This window comes from Megalobrama amblycephala, linkage group LG22 (genome assembly GCF_018812025.1).
Source record: "Megalobrama amblycephala isolate DHTTF-2021 linkage group LG22, ASM1881202v1, whole genome shotgun sequence".
NCBI lineage: Eukaryota > Metazoa > Chordata > Actinopteri > Cypriniformes > Xenocyprididae > Megalobrama > Megalobrama amblycephala.
Window position 1 is genome coordinate 21,545,186 of NC_063065.1, and position 21,357 is coordinate 21,566,542.

At 41.5% G+C, this 21,357-nt stretch overlaps 1 long non-coding RNA gene across 1 annotated transcript; it reads right to left on the reverse strand.

Moving 5' to 3' along the window:
- Positions 1-2,994: 2,994 nt before the first annotated feature.
- Positions 2,995-21,281, reverse strand: LOC125258529. Its single transcript, XR_007182648.1, has 2 exons — positions 20,938-21,281; positions 2,995-3,634 (listed from the first exon to the last, which is right to left on the reverse strand). It is a non-coding gene; the product is annotated as an uncharacterized LOC125258529 (long non-coding RNA).
- Positions 21,282-21,357: the final 76 nt, after the last annotated feature.

The window sequence follows — 21,357 nt, forward strand, 5'->3', positions numbered from 1 at the left end:
AGAACACTTTTCACACAGCAGGATTTTGAACCGCCGACAGGTCCAGATATTTAGCATGCTAAATATCTCACGGGCATCGGCGACTTGTCGGCGATTCTCTCAGATCGTATCTTTGCTCATTCACACTGCGTGATTGTCACTTGCGTGAACGAGCACCGATTTGCCTGTGATTTCGGGCATTTGTCGGCGATTTCTCAAAACCTGTCGGCGAGCCAAAATCTGGGCTAACATCCTGCAGTCTGAACTCGGCTTAATGCCGATTTTCAAAGTAGTCGGGTCACTGTTCTTTTCACACTGCGTGACTATCTTGGCCAGCATTCAGTCGCTGCTATGTTCATACTGCACGATGGATCGGCGACAGAAGGTTTTACACTGCATGACTTTACAATAGAAAGAATCGCCGACAACTCTGTCTGGCACGCAAACTACGTTTCACAACCAAACACACGCGAGACATGACAAGGAAACAACGCGCGCAAGACCAGAGTTCTCACGTGAGACTGGCCCTGTGTCTCAATCAGCTCCCTAGCTCCCTAGGTCGTGAATCAGTATATAATGAAAGCGAATGTGGCTGATTCCCTGATCAGTGCCCTGACTGCTGAACTAGGGAGCTGATTGAGACACACGGTGGGATTATTATTAAAAATAGTAGCCCGCAAGAAGCTTGAAATACGAATTGCCTGTGCGCTGATTTGCAGCGAAAACAACATAAAGGAAAGAAGAATATGGAGAAGGAAATGTTTGGGGAGACGCGAAGAACAAGGATTGTGTGTTCTGCAACGACAGTTGGAGCAAAATACATAACTTTTCAATGTGCTGCTGTTGATGGTCAAGCAAATGTTTGTGCTTTGCTTCTGTATGATAAAATTGTAATGTTTATCTGAAACGAAGCCATGCTTGCTGATATTTTGGTCTATAACTCCTCCCGAACTCTCCGCTGCTCTGTATCTTGCTCTCTCATTGGCTGTCGGTCATCGCCGATGTAGTTTTCAGTCAGAACACTTTTCACACTGCAGGATTTTGAATCGCCGACAGGTCCAGATATTTAGCATGCCAAATATCTCACGGGTGTCGGTGACTCGTCGGCGATTCTCTCAGATCACGTCTTTGCTCATTCACACTGCGTGATTGTCACTCGCGTGAACGAGCACCGATTTGCCTGTGATTTCGGGCATTTGTCGCCGATTTCTCAAAACCTGTCGGCGAGCCAAAATCGGGGCTAAAATCGTGCAGTCTGAACTCGGCTTAAGATGGACCATCAAAATAAAGTGTAACCCATATTTTAAGTGAAATTAGGTATTTTTCATGAAGATGGAGTGTTACACCGTGGTTTGCTGTTTGTCACATGACCATACTTTTGGATAGGCTATTCAAACACAGCAACATATAGGCTAAATAATTCATGCTTGCTGAGGTAGTTGCTGGGGGTTATTTTCTCCATCTTATTCAGCTTCTCTAGCCCAGATACACATAGATCAAGCCACTAGATCGCCAAAAAATTAAGAAAATGTTGGCGTTCGCTGACGAAAAGCAAAAAATAAGTAATAGATAAACATAACATCTGATGTTAAAGTTTGTTTTTAGGACTCGCCACCATCTCAGAAGTGACGTCAAATGATGCATCTCACTGAGGTCAGGGTTGATCGATCTGCCCTGAGTTCACAGGTTGGATGTACGACTTGGAGCAGCGTTCCAGATGTTTTTCCCAAGTAGGAGATAGGGAAAATCTGAGTTCCTTGTTGTTTGGAACTCGGATCTGACATCTGAATTTCTCCCAACTTTTTATTATCATCTACAACTTTAACACATTAAAACTGTTCTTACGAGAATACTCACAAAAACCGGACATTTTGACAATTCTGTGTGTTTTGTACACACAGAACCTGTTAAATTTATGTTTGTATTTAACATAATTTAACATTGTCCATTGTAGAGCAACCTAAATTTGGGTCACAAAATCCTGATCTCAAGTTTAATTCAAAACTGTGAAATGTAAAACTAATTAAACAGACAAGCAGTTTGGAGATATGATGGATTGAATGGATGGTTCTAATTGAAAATCCTTTTTCTGTTGGAAATGAAAGCTCTAGCGTAAGTTCTGACTCTAGTAAGTAAGACTCTATTGTTACGTCATTCATTAGATCAGATCTAACCAATCATTATTGAAAACTAAGGTATAAAGCATCGGTACTTACACTTATCTGAGTTCGCAGATGCTTACGCCAATCTCCACCTCCATCCTCCCCACCACCACCAGGATGGTCCCTGTCCATATCCCTGTGGGGGGTCGGCTACGCCCCTGCCTTTATTCCGGGCAGCATATGCTGAGCCTACAACCCTTCGGATGTGTGCTACGGACGGGGCCTATGCCAAAGAAATTTATCTTATTGTATAGCTTTCTGGTTGTTAGTAAATTTCATCATTATGTTATTTTGCTCCCCCGAGTCTTTCTGGTAGAAATACTTCACTGAAAATCTACTGTGAATGGGGTTTCACAACAACTTCATTTCAGTTTATTCCATTATATTTAACTATATAACTCCTTGTTAGTCAAAGGTTCTGTTGAGTAAATTTCTAATCTGATTTTTCACTTGCCTCATTGTTTCATAGGCCTCATTACACTTATACAGTACAATACAGCCCTGTTTTGCTTCAAACTCTCAGGTCAAAATGACCAATAGTATGCATTATAAAGTCCAGCTCAAGTGGAAATTAAAGTTTCATGTCTTTAAACAAGAGGCTTCTTGGACCCGAGACTGTAGCTGCAATAAAAATGCCCCACCTGTGTGAATTACAAGATTCACTGTGCACTTGTTTGTATTCAACAAAATCTATTTGACATGATCCATTTTAGAGCAACCCAAATTTGGGTCACAAAATTCCAATCTCATAGTGCAAAACGGCACATTTTAAAACTTTTTCTCATGAAATACAGAAACATTATGGCTTTTACTTGGAAGATGTGAAGAACAGGTGATAAATTATAAAAGTATGTGATCTTTCAGCAATTTCTTTTTTTCTTTTGCAAACATGCCCTCATACTCTTCCAGCTAAACATCAGGTGAATGGCTGACGGCAGATCAGAAGAAAGATCCAGTGTGTCTTTGGCTTGAGACTATGCATGACAGACCAACAACCTGCTGATGAAAACTTGGCTCCCGCTCATTTTCTTTCATGTCTCCCGGGAGCCATCACAGATAGCATTTTTTAATTCTTTGTGTGCTTTTTCTCTTTCCCTCTGTCTTTGCCATTCCCTCTGAGGAACCCACAACAAATCTGTTCGCTCGACAACCGTCCCTCCTCCCCCTCTCCCTGCGCCTCCTTCCTCTCATCTGAGGTGGCTAAGTTCAGACTGGCCTCTACTGTCCTCAGCCTGCCTCTTCAACACTGTCCCCACTTTCCATGACTCTTGAGAAAAAAACAGCTGTTCATCATAATAGAGCTTTAAGCTTAACATAATGCCAAATACAGCTTGGAAGAAAGCTTGTAAATGCATTTATGGACACTATCAAAACTCACCTTTTAATTCTTGGGGGAAAAAGAAGAAAGGAAAAAAAAATAGTTGAAACGGAGGATGACCGAGTCTGTGGATAAAGTCCTGCATCTGGTGCACTCCACAGCTAGATCTGGTCTGCTGCAAAAGCAACAGAAAAGACTTTAAACATCCCCTGTGCAATGCCAAACCATCTCTGCAAATGCAGATGCTGCAAAGAGCTGAAAGTGTTAAAGGGACAGTTCACCAAAATATGAAAATGTCCCACCTGTTTGTGATTCCAAACCTGTATGACTTCTGTTGTACACAAAATATATTTTGAAAAATGACTTGAAAAAACAGTTGAAACATTCTTCTAAATATATTTTAACTTACATTATGCTACATATCACGTAATGTTATCATTAAAATGGTTACTGTTACAATGATTAACTTTTAAACAACAATCAATACTGTGGTTAAAGTATCAAATTATAGTTTCCTCTCAAACTGAAGCAACATATGGAAGTTAGTGAAATATTTTGAAAAAAAAAGAGCATTTATTTTTTGACTGCAGTTTATACTGATCACAAGATAATAACCCTTTACAATGAGGTCCCATAGTACATGCATGACATGCTGCTGCATATATGAATTATAGCGTACATATATCATACATGAACATCAATGTAGCATACAGGATTTACCCACAGCAAATCTATACAGGTGTAGCTGGGGAAGGTGGGGGGTTTCTGAAAGCATGCTGCATCTGCTACAGCAAATGCTGACCAAGTTTGTGAAGGTTGAGCAATGAGCTCATTGCTAATACAGCAGGAACCAATCTGCCCTATAGAGAAGGATGTGACTGCAAGCAGATTGAGTTAAGGACCTATCAGCCTACGCCATCTAGAGTTTCATGACAGAACTTTGTATTTTTACAGCATTTATTAACCTTTTCTAACGTTAGTTAATAAAAATGTTCATGTTCATTCACAGTGCATTAACTAATGTTAACAAATACAACTTTTGATCCTAAAAATTTATTGCCAAATTATTAACATTCATGAAGATTAATAAATGCTTTAGACGTTTTGTTAATTCTTAGTTCGTTAACTAAAGTTAACAAATGAAACCTTACTGTAAAGTGTTACCATTAATCTTAACAGATACAACTTTTGATTTTAGTAAAGTTTTGTTAAATGTTGATATTAACATTAACTAAATTTAATAAATGCTTTAGAAGATTTTTTATTATTATTATTTCCTGTGTAGTTGACTAATGTTAACAAATGGCTCCTTGCTGTAAAGTGTTACAGATAAACTGATAAATTTTGCAAGCCTTTGTTTAGGAAGCATGCTGGCAAGAAAAAACAACAACAGAATGAGTCGTTGAAGAAAACCGAATGACCCCCGTATCGGAACCAGGAGTGAAACAACTAAAGCAGAGGTTCTCAACCTGGGGTCTGGAATCCATGAGGGGGCCTCTGCAAACTTCCAGAGTGATTAAAGTGACCACACTTGATGTCGTAATTATGACTTCCCAACTCGTAAATATAAACTTCATAATATGAAGACTTGAATGCACAAATACCTTCACATGCTGAGCTGTGAAGAAAAGACAAGGCAAGAATGTGCTTTTAAAGCAACACCATGGAACATTTGCTCACGGTTCCCCCATGTGGTTGATAAGTGCAATACATGTGAATTTGTTGACTAAGCTGACAGAACTGGCGAATGCAGAAACCGTGTTTGGAAATCATGTCCACCGACCAGGTAAAGTAGCCCGTGTTACAACCTGTTGCCTCTTTCAGCTTGTGCCACCGAGTGTAATCCCGTCCAATATTGATTCGTGTTCGGGCTCGTGTCTGATCACTCTCTCTCTTTCTTTTCTTCACTTCCTCAGACAAAACCCACTTTGGTTTATTTGCTGGCTCTGCCATGGCGTTGGTTTTGAGACTTGCATATTAGACCATTTCGTCTTATAGTTGGCTGTTGGCTAACTCCAGGCTACATGTAAAATATGTGACGGATGCCGTAAAGCAGGTCGCACTCTTCCATTGGCAGTTGATGGGTGGGGCTGTGTGTACCGACCCGAGCACGAAACTTGAAGAGAGTGGTTGCAGCTGCTGGGAGGCTGCTCAGGTAGCATAATTTTAGAGACATTATTTTAAGGTAAAAAAACTACATAGTGATGCTTTAAGAGCTCTCAAAAACAAAACAAAACTTGTCTCTGATGAAACTTCTGCAATAAAATAATGAAATATTTGCAATATTTTCTAAAAAAGCACATCTTGTCAGAATATACAGCTATTTTTCAAAAGATGACAATGGAGACAGATGCTGTTTGGCATTAGAATGGTGTTAGCATGAGGGCTAATGACTTAAGCTAGCAACCAAAGACACAGTACATGGAACTACTGTGCTGACATGATTACAGCAATTTAGAAGATATTTAATGTTTAATGTAAATGTGAAACTGGTTAGGACAGATTTACAAGAAACAGCTTTTATTGCTTGTCACTTTGTCACATGCTGTTTGTCCCCCTTAGCAATGAATCATGCTGATGAAAGTCTGAGGAGGACTGTTGAAATTATAGAACTCTGTTTTGGTGGTTTATGATGGCTGTGTGAATTTGCACACATCTGTTTGACAGATAGCGAGGGCTCTGACTGTTTGGAGTTCCTCACAGATGTTGGCGCATGGTTGTTAAAAGGTTCTCAGTTGTAAATCTGCAAAGTTTGGTTAGATAGCACTCAGAATCCGTTCTGAGGATGCAACCTAGTGAGCTGTGTCTGTTTTCAACAAGAAAAATAAGCCGTGGGCAGTTTCACCATACATGGTGACATGTCATCTACTTCATGTTGTTTGCTTAAGCCTGCTCTCTCATAACACAAAAGCAGATCAGTCTGTTCTTTAGCTGAAATGGCCCATGACATCCGGCGATGGAACTTTTAGATAAATCTTGTAGGCTTGGTGTGATTTCTTAATAATTGTAAATTAACAAATGAGATGATAGACTTTAACATTTAGATAATATGACCTTAAAGTCACTATGAAATCAAAATTGACAATTCAAATTTACAGAATGTTGCACAAGTATGACTATTTAACTATTTAGCATTTTTCCAATCATGTTTTTTTTGTGTGTACGTGTGTGTGTGTATGTTCACATAAGTCACAAAGTTTCAAACTATTTCAATAAAGTTATGTTTTAAAATCAAAACATAACATTTTGGGGTCAAAAGTTACCCAAAGAGCACCATTCGGGTTAATCAAAATGGTATACAGTAACTTCTGATGAAAATGTCAGACTTTTCTGTGACATAATGCAGGACTTCAGTCATTTAGGCTAAGTTCCACTTCACTTTTTTATGCCCTTCCCTCACTAACTGCCCTCGTTGACTCGGATGTACGTCATGCTTACGTTGCATGAATGCACACAATTGGCGGAACCCTTGATCACTTTATCACTATGAAACTGATTTATTTACTTTTTTTCTCATTAAGAATTTGTTTGATGCATCATTCTATATGCCTGTATGTATGCTTGGGCTATTGGAGAAAACAAAATAACACAAACTATTTAAAATATAAAAATAAAATAATGTATCAAACTATGACCGTGTAACAAACAATCAATTTAAGACAGCAACAAGTATTATGAGATTACAAATTTATACATTACATTAGAGCTGTGTAGGATGGGAGTAACTTAAGGCCTTGTGTTCACCAAAGAATTTTTTCCTAAGTCCAGCATATTATCAATTGGTTTCAATGGGAGCGCTGCGTATTTAGCAACGTTTGTCATTTAAAATGTATTTGACTGTTTCTTTTGTAAACTTAACTATATTACGAACTTCATTAAGCTTTTTTTTTTTTTTAATAATTGACCCTTCGCAAAGACCTGCCCCCCTTAATTACTGTTGCTTTGTCCGACAAGCCGTGGCGCTGTCACGCCACACGCAGTGAAAAATACATTGTGGAGTGAAGAGAACACTGACAACACGTCGACAGACAAGACAAAGCAGGTTACTTATGACATTAAACAAAGTCCCGGCTTTCAAACTGTGTAGTTTTTTAAGAAATTCAAATAATAAAAACCATTTTGTGGCTCTTTAATGTGTCGTGACCATGGTCGTGATAGATTGCTGTAGCGCCTCAGCTCAAGAGGCTCGTAAACCGATCATCTCTTCCTACTAGTTCATTTATAGCATCAAATAAACATGAATGAACATGAGAAGGAATGTTGTTTCAAACACGGAAAGACATAAATACAGACCATTTTTCAAGTTTAAGTCCACCTCCTGACTGTTTTGTCGGACAAAATGGCGGATTCTGCATTCTGATTGGTTAGATCGCTTGTCAATCAAACTTCCGGCAAAGGGTCAATTGTTTGTCTTTTTTTCTTTTTTGGCAACCTAGGGTGCGGCCTGTGTCCCACCCACCGCAACCTTACAGGACGCACCCTAGTCCTTACTCCAAGTGTTACTTGGGGTGAACTGACAGCTTTGCCAAAATATCCAACTGGCCAGGGTATGCAATGCGCAGAGTGCGCTCTTGGTCCATTGCTAGTTGTCCTGCACATAGTTCAGTGCCACAACTTCCCTACATTCCTGTCCTGAAAGGGCAGCTTTTCCCTAATGGTACAGGCGGTTAAGAGTTTTCTGGATTAGCAGACTACAACTGACTGCGCGATGGGCACATAGCTGGTCAGTCCTGCCTAGAGTGCTGCACCAAAGCTAGGAACCGATATAAGGAAAAGGCCAATTCACCACAGATTTCATATTTTAAAATCATTATATCTCCGCATTAGTTTTGCTTTGTCACTTGAAAATGTGTTTGACTATGTTTCATTATAAATTAAACTATTTCAGATTTCATTTAGCTTTTTTAAATAATTTTTTGTCATTTTTCTTGGCAACCTAGGGTGCGGCCTGTGTCCCACCCACCGCAACCTTATAGGACGCACCCTAGTCCTAACTCCAAGTGTTTACTTGGGGTGAACTGACAGCTTTGCCAAAATATCCAACTGGCCAGGGTATGCAATGCGCAGAGTGCGCTCTTGGTCCATTGCTAGTTTCCCTCACATAGTTCAGTGCCACAACTTCCCTACATTCCTGACCTGAAAGGGCAGCTTTTTTCTAATTGTAAAGGGCGGTTAAGGGGTTTTCTGGGTAAGCAGACTACAACAGACTGCGCGATGGGCACATAGCTAGTCAGTCCCGCCCAGAGTGCTGCACCAGAGCTAGGAACCAATATGAAAAAAAAGGCCAATTCACCACAGATTTCATATATTAAAATAATTATATCTGGGCATTAATTTTGCTTTGTCACTTGAAAATGTGTTTGACTATGTTTCATTATAAATTTACCTATTTCAGATTTCATTTAGCTTTTTAAATAATTTTTTTGTCATTTTTAGTGGCAACCTAGGGTGCGGCCTGTGTCCCACCCACCGCAACCTTACAGGACGCACCCTAGTCCTAACTCCAAGTGTTACTTGGGGTGAACTGACAGCTTTGCCAAAATATCCAACTGGCCAGGGTATGCAATGCGCAGAGTGCGCTCTTGGTCCATTGCTAGTTGTCCTACACATAGTTCAGTGCCACAACTTCCCTACATTCCTGACATGAAAGGGCAGCTTTTTTCTAATTGTAAAGGGCGGTTAAGGGGTTTTCTGGGTAAGCAGACTACAACAGAATGCGCGATGGGCACATAGCTGGTCAGTCCCGCCCAGAGTGCTGCACCAGAGCTAGGAACCAATATGACAAAAAGGCCAATTCACCACAGATTTTGTGTTTTAAAATAATTATATCTGGGCAATAGTTTTGCTTTGTCACTTGAAAATGTGGTAGAGTACGTTTCATTATAAATGTAATTATTTCAGATTTAATTTATCTTTTTTTTAAATAGTTGTTTGTTATTTTTTTGGCAACCTAGGGTGTGGCCTGTGTCCCACCCACCGCAACCTTACAGGACACACCCTAGTCCTAACTCCAAGTGCTTACTTAGGGTGAACTGACAGCTTTGCCAAAATATCCAACTGGCCAGGGTATGCAATGCGCAGAGTGCGCTCTTGTTCCATTGCTAGTTGTCCCGCACATAGTTCAGTGCCACGACTTCCCTACATTCCTGACCTGAAAGGGCAGCTTTTCCCTAATTGTACAGGCAGCTAAAGGTTTTCTAGATAAGCAGACAACAACAGACTTCGCGATGGGCACATAGCTGGTCTGTCCCGCCCAGAGTGCTATACCAGAGCTAGGAACCAAAATGACAAAAAGGCCAATTCACCACAGATTTCATATTTTAAAATAATTATATCTGGGCATTAGTTTTGCTTTGTCAATTGAAAATGTGTTTGACTATGTTTCATTATAAATTTAACTATTTCTGATTTCATTTAGCTGTTTTTAAACAATTGTTTGTCATTTTTTTTTTGGTAAAAAAAATTGATGATGTGACGGCAGCCATATTGCACCAGAACACCTACCACACATCAGCTTATTGGTGGCGAGGAGACAGAGTGATGAAGCCAATCAGTATATGGGGATGATTAGGAGGCCATGACTGACAGAGGCCAATGGGCAAATTTGGCCAGGATGTCGGGGTTACACCCCTACTCTTTTCGAAGGACATCCTGGGATTTTTAATGACCACAGAGAGTCAGGACCTCGGTTTAACGTCTCATCCGAAGGACGGTGCTTTTTGACAGTATAGTGTCCCCATTACTATACTGGGGCGTTATGACCCACACAGACCACAGGGTGAGCACCCCCTGCTGGCCTCAGTAACACCTCTTCAACAGCAACCTACTTTTTCCCAGGAGGTCTCCCATCCAGGTACTAACCAGGCTCAGCCCTGCTTAGCTTCAGTGAGCAAAGTCTTGGGCTACAGGGTGATATGTCTGCTGTTATAGTTCAGTGCCACAACTTCCCTACTTTCCTGACCTGAAAGGGCAGCTTTTCCCTAATTGTACAGGCGGTTAAGTGTTTTCTGGATAAGCAGACTACAACACACTGTGCGACGGGCACATAGCTGGTCAGTCCCGCCCAGAGTGCTACACCAGAGCTAGGAACCAATATGACAAAAAGGCCGATTCACCACAGATTTCATATTTTAAAATCATTATATCTCGGCATTAGTTTTGCTTTGTCACTTGAAAATGTGTTTGACTATGTTTCATTATTAATTCAACTATTTCAGATTTCATTTATCTTTTTTTTAAATAGTTGTTTGTCATTTTTTTTGCCAAAATATCCAACTGGCCAGGGTATGCAATGCGCAGAGTGCGCTCTTGGTCCATTGCTAGTTGTCCCGCACATAGTTCAGTGCCACAACTTCCCTACATTCCTGACCTGAAAGGGCAACTTTTCCCTAATTGTACAGGCAGTTAAGGGTTTTCTGGATAAGCAGACTACAACAGACTGCGCGATGGGCACATAGCTGGTCAGTCCCGCCCAGAGTGCTGCACCAAAGCTAGGAACCAATATGACGAAAAGGCCAATTCACCACAGATTTCATATTTTAAAATCATTATATCTCGGCATTAGTTTTGCTTTGTCACTTGAAAATGTGTTTGACTATGTTTCATTATAAATTCAATTATTTCAGATTTCATTTATCTTTTTTTTAAATAGTTGTTTGTCATTTTTCTTGGCAACCTAGGGTGCGGCCTGTGTCCCACCCACCGCAACCTTACAGGACGCACCCTAGTCCTAACTCCAAGTGTTTACCTGGGGTGAACTGACAGCTTTGCCAAAATATCCAACTGGCCAGGGTATGCAATGCGCAGAGTGCGCTCTTGGTCCATTGCTAGTTGTCCCGCACATAGTTCAGTGCCACAACTTCCCTACATTCCTGACCTGAAAGGGCAGCTTTTCCCTAATTATACAGGCGGTTAACGGGTTTTCTGGGTAAGCAGACTACAACAGAATATGCGATGGGCACATAGCTGGTCAGTCCCGCCCAGAGTGCTGCACCAGAGCTAGGAACCAATATGACAAAGAGGCCAATTCACCACAGATTTTGTGTTTTAAAATAATTATATCTGGGCAATAGTTTTGCTTTGTCACTTGAAAATGTGTTTGAGTACGTTTCATTATAAATGTAATTATTTCAGATTTCATTTATCTTTTTTTAAAATAGTTGTTTGTCATTTTTTTGGCAACCTAGGGTGTGGCCTGTGTCCCACCCACCGCAACCTTACAGGACACACCCTAGTCCTAACTCCAAGTGTTTACTTGGGGTGAACTGACAGCTTTGCCAAAATATCCAACTGGCCAGGGTATGCAATGCGCAGAGTGCGCTCTTGGTCCATTGCTAGTTTCCCTCACATAGCTCAGTGCCACAACTTCCCTGCATTCCTGACCTAAAAGGGCAGCTTTTCCCTAATTGTACATGCAGTTAAGGGTTTTCTGGATAAGCAGACTACAACAGACTGTGTGATGGGCACATAGCTGGTCAGTCCCGCCCAGAGCTGCACCAGAGCTAGGAACCAATTTGACAAAAAGGCCAATTCACCAAAGATTTCATATATTAAAATAATTATATCTGGGCATTAGTTTTGCTTTGTCACTTGAAAATGTGTTTGACTATGTTTCATTATAAATGTAACTATTTCAGATTTCATTTCGCTTTTTAAATAATTTTTTGTCGTTTTTAGTGGCAACCTAGGGTGTGGCCTGTGTCCCACCCACCGCAACCTTACAGGACGCACCCTAGTCCTAACTCCAAGTGTTTACTTGGGGTGAACTGACAGCTTTGCCAAAATATCCAACTGGCCAGGGTATGCAATGCGCAGAGTGCGCTCTTGGTCCATTGCTAGTTGTCCCGGACATAGTTCAGTGCCACAACTTCCCTACATTCCTGACCAGAAAGGGCAGCTTTTCCCTAATTGTACAGGCGGTTAACGGGTTTTCTGGGTAAGCAGACTACAACAGAATACGCGATGGGCACATAGCTGGTCAGTCCCGCCCAGAGTGCTGCACCAGAGCTAGGAACCAATATGACAAAGAGGCCAATTCACCACAGATTTTGTGTTTTAAAATAATTATATCTGGGCAATAGTTTTGCTTTGTCACTTGAAAATGTGTTTGAGTACGTTTCATTATAAATGTAATTATTTCAGATTTCATTTATCTTTTTTTAAAATAGTTGTTTGTCATTTTTTTGGCAACCTAGGGTGTGGCCTGTGTCCCACCCACCGCAACCTTACAGGACACACCCTAGTCCTAACTCCAAGTGCTTACTTGGGGTGAACTGACAGCTTTGCCAAAATATCCAACTGGCCAGGGTATGCAATGCGCAGAGTGCGCTCTTGGTCCATTGCTAGTTGTCCTGCACATAGTTCAGTGCCACAACTTCCCTACATTCCTGTCCTGAAAGGGAGCTTTTCCTTAATTGTACAGGCGGTTAAGAGGTTTTCTGGATAAGCAGACTACAACAGACTGCGCGATGGGCACATAGCTGGTCAGTCCCGCCCAGAGTGCTGCACCAGAGCTAGGAACCAATATGACGAAAAGGCCAATTCACCACAGATTTCATATTTTAAAATAATTATATCTCGGCATTAGTTTTGCTTTGTCACTTGAAAATGTGTTTGACTATGTTTCATTATAAATATAACTATTTCAGATTTCATTTAGCTTTTTCAAATAATTTTTTTGTCATTTTTCTTGGCAACCTAGGGTGTGGCCTGTGTCCCACCCACCGCAACCTTACAGGACACACCCTAGTACTAATTCCAAGTGTTTACTTGGGGTGAACTGACAGCTTTGCCAAAATATCCAACCGGCCAGGGTATGCAATGCGCAGAGTGCGCTCTTGGTCCATTGCTAGTTTCCCTCACATAGTTCAGTGCCACAACTTCCCTACATTCCTGACCTTGAAAGGGCAGCTTTTCCCTAATTGTACATGCATTTAAGGGTTTTCTGGATAAGCAGACTACAACAGACTGCGCGATGGGCACATAGCTGGTCAGTCCCGCCCAGAGCTGCACCAGAGCTAGGAACCAATATGACAAAAAGGCCAATTCAGCACAGATTTCATATTTTAAAATCATTATATCTGTGCATTTAGTTTTGCTTTGTCACTTGAAAATGTGTTTGACTATGTTTCATTATAAATTTACCTATTTCAGATTTCATTTAGCTTTTTAAATAATTTTTTTGTCATTTTTAGTGGCAACCTAGGGTGCGGCCTGTGTCCCACCCACCGCAACCTTACAGGACGCACCCTAGTCCTAACTCCAAGTGTTACTTGGGGTGAACTGACAGCTTTGCCAAAATATCCAACTGGCCAGGGTATGCAATGCGCAGAGTGCGCTCTTGGTCCATTGCTAGCTGTCCCGCACATAGTTCAGTGCCACAACTTCCCTACATTCCTGACCTGAAAGGGCAGCTTTTTTCTAATTGTAAAGGGCGGTTAAGGGGTTTTCTGGGTAAGCAGACTACAACAGAATGCGCGATGGGCACATAGCTGGTCAGTCCCACCCAGAGTGCTGCACCAGAGCTAGGAACCAATATGACAAAAGGCCAATTCACCACAGATTTTGTGTTTTAAAATAATTATATCTGGGCAATAGTTTTGCTTTGTCACTTGAAAATGTGGTAGAGTACGTTTCATTATAAATGTAATTATTTCAGATTTAATTTATCTTTTTTTTAAATAGTTGTTTGTTATTTTTTTTGGCAACCTAGGGTGTGGCCTGTGTCCCACCCACCGCAACCTTAAAGGACACACCCTAGTCCTAACTCCAAGTGCTTACTTAGGGTGAACTGACAGCTTTGCCAAAATATCCAACTGGCCAGGGTATGCAATGCGCAGAGTGCGCTCTTGTTCCATTGCTAGTTGTCCCGCACATAGTTCAGTGCCACGACTTCCCTACATTCCTGACCTGAAAGGGAGCTTTTCCTTAATTGTACAGGCAGCTAAAGGGTTTTCTGGATAAGCAGACAACAACAGACTTCGCGATGGGCACATAGCTGGTCTGTCCCGCCCAGAGTGCTATACCAGAGCTAGGAACCAAAATGACAAAAAGGCCAATTCACCACAGATTTCATATTTTAAAATAATTATATCTGGGCATTAGTTTTGCTTTGTCAATTGAAAATGTGTTTGACTATGTTTCATTATAAATTTAACTATTTCTGATTTCATTTAGCTGTTTTTAAACAATTGTTTGTCATTTTTTTTTTGGTAAAAAAAATTGATGATGTGACGGCAGCCATATTGCACCAGAACACCTACCACACATCAGCTTATTGGTGGCGAGGAGACAGAGTGATGAAGCCAATCAGTATATGGGGATGATTAGGAGGCCATGACTGACAGAGGCCAATGGGCAAATTTGGCCAGGATGTCGGGGTTATACCCCTACTCTTTTCGAAGGACATCCTGGGATTTTTAATGACCACAGAGAGTCAGGACCTCGGTTTAACGTCTCATCCGAAGGACAGTGCTTTTTGACAGTATAGTGTCCCCATTACTATACTGGGACGTTATGACCCACACAGACCACAGGGTGAGCACCCCCTGCTGGCCTCAGTAACACCTTTTCAACAGCAACCTACTTTTTCCCAGGAGGTTTCCCATCCAGGTACTAACCAGGCTCAGCCCTGCTTAGCTTCAGTGAGCAAAGTCTTGGGCTACAGGGTGATATGTCTGCTGTTATAGTTCAGTGCCACAACTTCCCTACTTTCCTGACCTGAAAGGGCAGCTTTTCCCTAATTGTACAGGCGGTTAAGTGTTTTCTGGATAAGCAGACTACAACACACTGTGTGACGGGCACATAGCTGGTCAGTCCCGCCCAGAGTGCTACACCAGAGCTAGGAACCAATATGACAAAAAGGCCGATTCACCACAGATTTCATATTTTAAAATCATTATATCTCGGCATTAGTTTTGCTTTGTCACTTGAAAATGTGTTTGACTATGTTTCATTATTAATTCAACTATTTCAGATTTCATTTATCTTTTTTTTAAATAGTTGTTTGTCATTTTTTTTGCCAAAATATCCAACTGGCCAGGGTATGCAATGCGCAGAGTGCGCTCTTGGTCCATTGCTAGTTGTCCCGCACATAGTTCAGTGCCACAACTTCCCTACATTCCTGACCTGAAAGGGCAACTTTTCCCTAATTGTACAGGCAGTTAAGGGTTTTCTGGATAAGCAGACTACAACAGACAGCGCGATGGGCACATAGCTGGTCAGTCCCGCCCAGAGTGCTGCACCAAAGCTAGGAACCAATATGACGAAAAGGCCAATTCACCACAGATTTCATATTTTAAAATCATTATATCTCGGCATTAGTTTTGCTTTGTCACTTGAAAATGTGTTTGACTATGTTTCATTATAAGTTCAATTATCTTAGATTTCATTTATCTTTTTTTTAAATAGTTGTTTGTCATTTTTCTTGGCAACCTAGGGTGCGGCCTGTGTCCCACCCACCGCAACCTTACAGGACGCACCCTAGTCCTAACTCCAAGTGTTTACCTGGGGTGAACTGACAGCTTTGCCAAAATATCCAACTGGCCAGGGTATGCAATGCGCAGAGTGCGCTCTTGGTCCATTGCTAGTTGTCCCGCACATAGTTCAGTGCCACAACTTCCCTACATTCCTGACCTGAAAGGGCAGCTTTTCCCTAATTATACAGGCGGTTAACGGGTTTTCTGGGTAAGCAGACTACAACAGAATATGCGATGGGCACATAGCTGGTCAGTCCCGCCCAGAGTGCTGCACCAGAGCTAGGAACCAATATGACAAAGAGGCCAATTCACCACAGATTTTGTGTTTTATAATAATTTTATCTGGGCAATAGTTTTGCTTTGTCACTTGAAAATGTGTTTGAGTACGTTTCATTATAAATGTAATTATTTCAGATTTCATTTATCTTTTTTTAAAATAGTTGTTTGTCATTTTTTTGGCAACCTAGGGTGTGGCCTGTGTCCCACCCACCGCAACCTTACAGGACACACCCTAGTCCTAACTCCAAGTGTTTACTTGGGGTGAACTGACAGCTTTGCCAAAATATCCAACTGGCCAGGGTATGCAATGCGCAGAGTGCGCTCTTGGTCCATTGCTAGTTTCCCTCACATAGCTCAGTGCCATAACTTCCCTGCATTCCTGACCTAAAAGGGCAGCTTTTCCCTAATTGTACATGCAGTTAAGGGTTTTCTGGATAAGCAGACTACAACAGACTGTGTGATGGGCACATAGCTGGTCAGTCCCGCCCAGAGCTGCACCAGAGCTAGGAACCAATTTGACAAAAAGGCCAATTCACCAAAGATTTCATATATTAAAATAATTATATCTGGGCATTAGTTTTGCTTTGTCACTTGAAAATGTGTTTGACTATGTTTCATTATAAATGTAACTATTTCAGATTTCATTTCGCTTTTTAAATAATTTTTTGTCGTTTTTAGTGGCAACCTAGGGTGTGGCCTGTGTCCCACCCACCGCAACCTTACAGGACGCACCCTAGTCCTAACTCCAAGTGTTTACTTGGGGTGAACTGACAGCTTTGCCAAAATATCCAACTGGCCAGGGTATGCAATGCGCAGAGTGCGCTCTTGGTCCATTGCTAGTTTCCCTCACATAGCTCAGTGCCACAACTTCCCTGCATTCCTGACCAGAAAGGGCAGCTTTTCCCTAATTGTACAGGCGGTTAACAGGTTTTCTGGGTAAGCAGACTACAACAGAATACGCAATGGGCACATAGCTGGTCAGTCCCGCCCAGAGTGCTGCACCAGAGCTAGGAACTAATATGACAAAGAGGCCAATTCACCACAGATTTTGTGTTTTAAAATAATTATATCTGGGCAATAGTTTTGCTTTGTCACTTGAAAATGTGTTTGAGTACGTTTCATTATAAATGTAATTATTTCAGATTTCATTTATCTTTTTTTTAAATAGTTGTTTGTCATTTTTTTTGGCAACCTAGGGTGCGGCCTGTGTCCCACCCACCGCAACCTTACAGGACGCACCCTAGTCCTAACTCCAAGTGTTTACTTGGGGTGAACTGACAGCTTTGCCAAAATATCCAACTGGCCAGGGTATGCAATGCGCAGAGTGCGCTCTTGGTCCATTGCTAGTTGTCCTGCACATAGTTCAGTGCCACAACTTCCCTACATTCCTGTCCTGAAAGGGCAGCTTTTCCCTAATGGTACAGGCGGTTAAGAGTTTTCTGGATAAGCAGACAACAACAGACTGCGCGATGGGCACATAGCTGGTCAGTCCCGCCCAGAGTGCTGCACCAAAGCTAGGAACCAATATGACGAAAAGGCCAATTCACCACAGATTTCATATTTTAAAATCATTATACCTCGGCATTAGTTTTGCTTTGTCACTTGAAAATGTGTTTGACTATGTTTCATTATAAATATAACTATTTCAGATTTCATTTAGCTTTTTCAAATAATTTTTTTGTCATTTTTCTTGGCAACCTAGGGTGCGGCCTGTGTCCCACCCACCGCAACCTTACAGGACACACCCTAGTACTAACTCCAAGTGTTTACTTGGGGTGAACTGACAGCTTTGCCAAAATATCCAACCGGCCAGGGTATGCAATGCGCAGAGTGCGCTCTTGGTCCATTGCTAGTTTCCCTCACATAGTTCAGTGCCACAACTTCCCTACATTCCTGACCTGAAAGGGCAGCTTTTCCCTAATTGTACATGCATTTAAGGGTTTTCTGGATAAGCAGACTACAACAGACTGCGCGATGGGCACATAGGTGGTCAGTCCCGCCCAGAGCTGCACCAGAGCTAGGAACCAATATGACAAAAAGGCCAATTCAGCACAGATTTCATATTTTAAAATCATTATATCTGTGCATTAGTTTTGCTTTGTCACTTGAAAATGTGTTTGACTATGTTTCATTATAAATTCAATTATTTCAGATTTCATTTATCTTTTTTTTAAATAGTTGTTTGTCATTTTTTTTGGCAACCTAGGGTGCGGCCTGTGTCCCACCCACCGCAACCTTACAGGATGCACCCTAGTCCTAACTCCAAGTGTTTACTTGGGGTGAACTGACAGCTTTGCCAAAATATCCAACTGGCCAGGGTATCAATGCGCAGAGTGCGCTCTTGGTCCATTGCTAGTTTCCCTCACATAGCTCAGTGCCACAACTTCCCTGCATTCCTGACCTAAAAGGGCAGCTTTTCCCTAATTGTACAGGCGGTTAACAGGTTTTCTGGGTAAGCAGACTACAACTGACTGCGCGATGGGCACATAGCTGGTCAGTCCCGCCCAGAGTGCTGCACCAGAGCTAGGAACTAATATGACAAAGAGGCCAATTCACCACAGATTTTGTGTTTTAAAATAATTATATCTGGGCAATAGTTTTGCTTTGTCACTTGAAAATGTGTTTGAGTACGTTTCATTATAAATGTAATTATTTCAGATTTCATTTATCTTTTTTTTAAATAGTTGTTTGTCATTTTTTTTGGCAACCTAGGGTGCGGCCTGTGTCCCACCCACCGCAACCTTACAGGACGCACCCTAGTCCTAACTCCAAGTGTTTACTTGGGGTGAACTGACAGCTTTGCCAAAATATCCAACTGGCCAGGGTATGCAATGCGCAGAGTGCGCTCTTGGTCCATTGCTAGTTGTCCCGCACATAGTTCAGTGCCACAAATTCTCTACATTCCTGACCTGAAAGGGAGCTTTTCCTTAATTGTACAGGCGGTTAAGAGTTTTCTGGATAAGCAGACAACAACAGACTGCGCGATGGGCACATAGCTGGTCAGTCCCGCCCAGAGTGCTGCACCAAAGCTAGGAACCAATATGACGAAAAGGCCAATTCACCACAGATTTCATATTTTAAAATCATTATACCTCGGCATTAGTTTTGCTTTGTCACTTGAAAATGTGTTTGACTATGTTTCATTATATATATAACTATTTCAGATTTCATTTAGCTTTTTCAAATAATTTTTTTGTCATTTTTCTTGGCCATCTAGGGTGCGGCCTGTGTCCCACCCACCGCAACCTTACAGGACACACCCTAGTACTAACTCCAAGTGTTTACTTGGGGTGAACTGACAGCTTTGCCAAAATATCCAACCGGCCAGGGTATGCAATGCGCAGAGTGCGCTCTTGGTCCATTGCTAGTTTCCCTCACATAGTTCAGTGCCACAACTTCCCTACATTCCTGACCTGAAAGGGCAGCTTTTCCCTAATTGTACATGCATTTAAGGGTTTTCTGGATAAGCAGACTACAACAGACTGCGCGATGGGCACATAGGTGGTCAGTCCCGCCCAGAGCTGCACCAGAGCTAGGAACCAATATGACAAAAAGGCCAATTCAGCACAGATTTCATATTTTAAAATCATTATATCTGTGCATTAGTTTTGCTTTGTCACTTGAAAATGTGTTTGACTATGTTTCATTATAAATTCAATTATTTCAGATTTCATTTATCTTTTTTTTAAATAGTTGTTTGTCATTTTTTTTGGCAACCTAGGGTGCGGCCTGTGTCCCACCCACCGCAACCTTACAGGATGCACCCTAGTCCTAACTCCAAGTGTTTACTTGGGGTGAACTGACAGCTTTGCCAAAATATCCAACTGGCCAGGGTATCAATGCGCAGAGTGCGCTCTTGGTCCATTGCTAGTTTCCCTCACATAGCTCAGTGCCACAACTTCCCTGCATTCCTGACCTAAAAGGGCAGCTTTTCCCTAATTGTACATGCAGTTAAGGGTTTTCTGGATAAGCAGACTACAACAGACTGTGTGATGGGCACATAGCTGGTCAGTCCCGCCCAGAGCTGCACCAGAGCTAAGAACCAATATGACAAAGAGGCCAATTCACCACAGATTTTGTGTTTTAAAATAATTATATCTGGGCAATAGTTTTGCTTTGTCACTTGAAAATGTGTTTGAGTACGTTTCATTATAAATGTAATTATTTCAGATTTCATTTATCTTTTTTTAAAATAGTTGTTTGTCATTTTTTTGGCAACCTAGGGTGTGGCCTGTGTCCCACCCACCGCAACCTTACAGGACACACCCTAGTCCTAACTCCAAGTGCTTACTTAGGGTGAACTGACAGCTTTGCCAAAATATCCAACTGGCCAGGGTATGCAATGCACAGAGTGCGCTCTTGGTCCATTGCTAGTTGTCCCGCACATAGTTCAGTGCCACAACTTCTCTACATTCCTGACCTGAAAGGGCAGCTTTTCCCTAATGCTACAGGCGGTTAAGGGTTTTCTGGATAAGCAGACTACAACAGACTGTGCGATGGGCACATAGCTGGTCAGTCCCGCCCAGAGCTGCACCAGAGCTAGGAACCAATATGACAAAAAGGCCAATTCACCACAGATTTCATATTTTAAAATAATTATATCTGGGCATTAGTTTTGCTTTGTCACTTGAAAATGTGTTTGACTATGTTTCATTATAAATTTAACTATTTCAGATTTCATTTAGCTTTTTTAAATATTAAATAGGTATTTGTGAAATCTTACTTTTCGGTGACTCTTCTGTTATCTGTTGCAGTCTCATGCCTACTTGTCTTGTTATTGTAGCGATACTATTTCTTACTTTCCACTTGACTGAAGTTCTCGTTGCGCAAATATGTGACCAAAATTATATTATTCCATAACAGTTGAAGAAAAACAAAATCTGTGCATGAAACGCAAGTTACTTGTGAATGTGATCCATATATGTAGCCTACGCAACGTCGAAAGACTATCTCCAAAGGGAACTGCGAAACACTCTAAACTAATGCACTTTATAAAGGTTTTTCTGCTGTGACGTCACAATGAAACAGGCCCCGCCCATAAGTCACGACAGAAACCAATAAGCACTTGTGAATGTGATCCATATATGTATGCAACGCCGAGAGACCGCGAAACATTCTAACGCGCTTTATTTATAATGTTTTT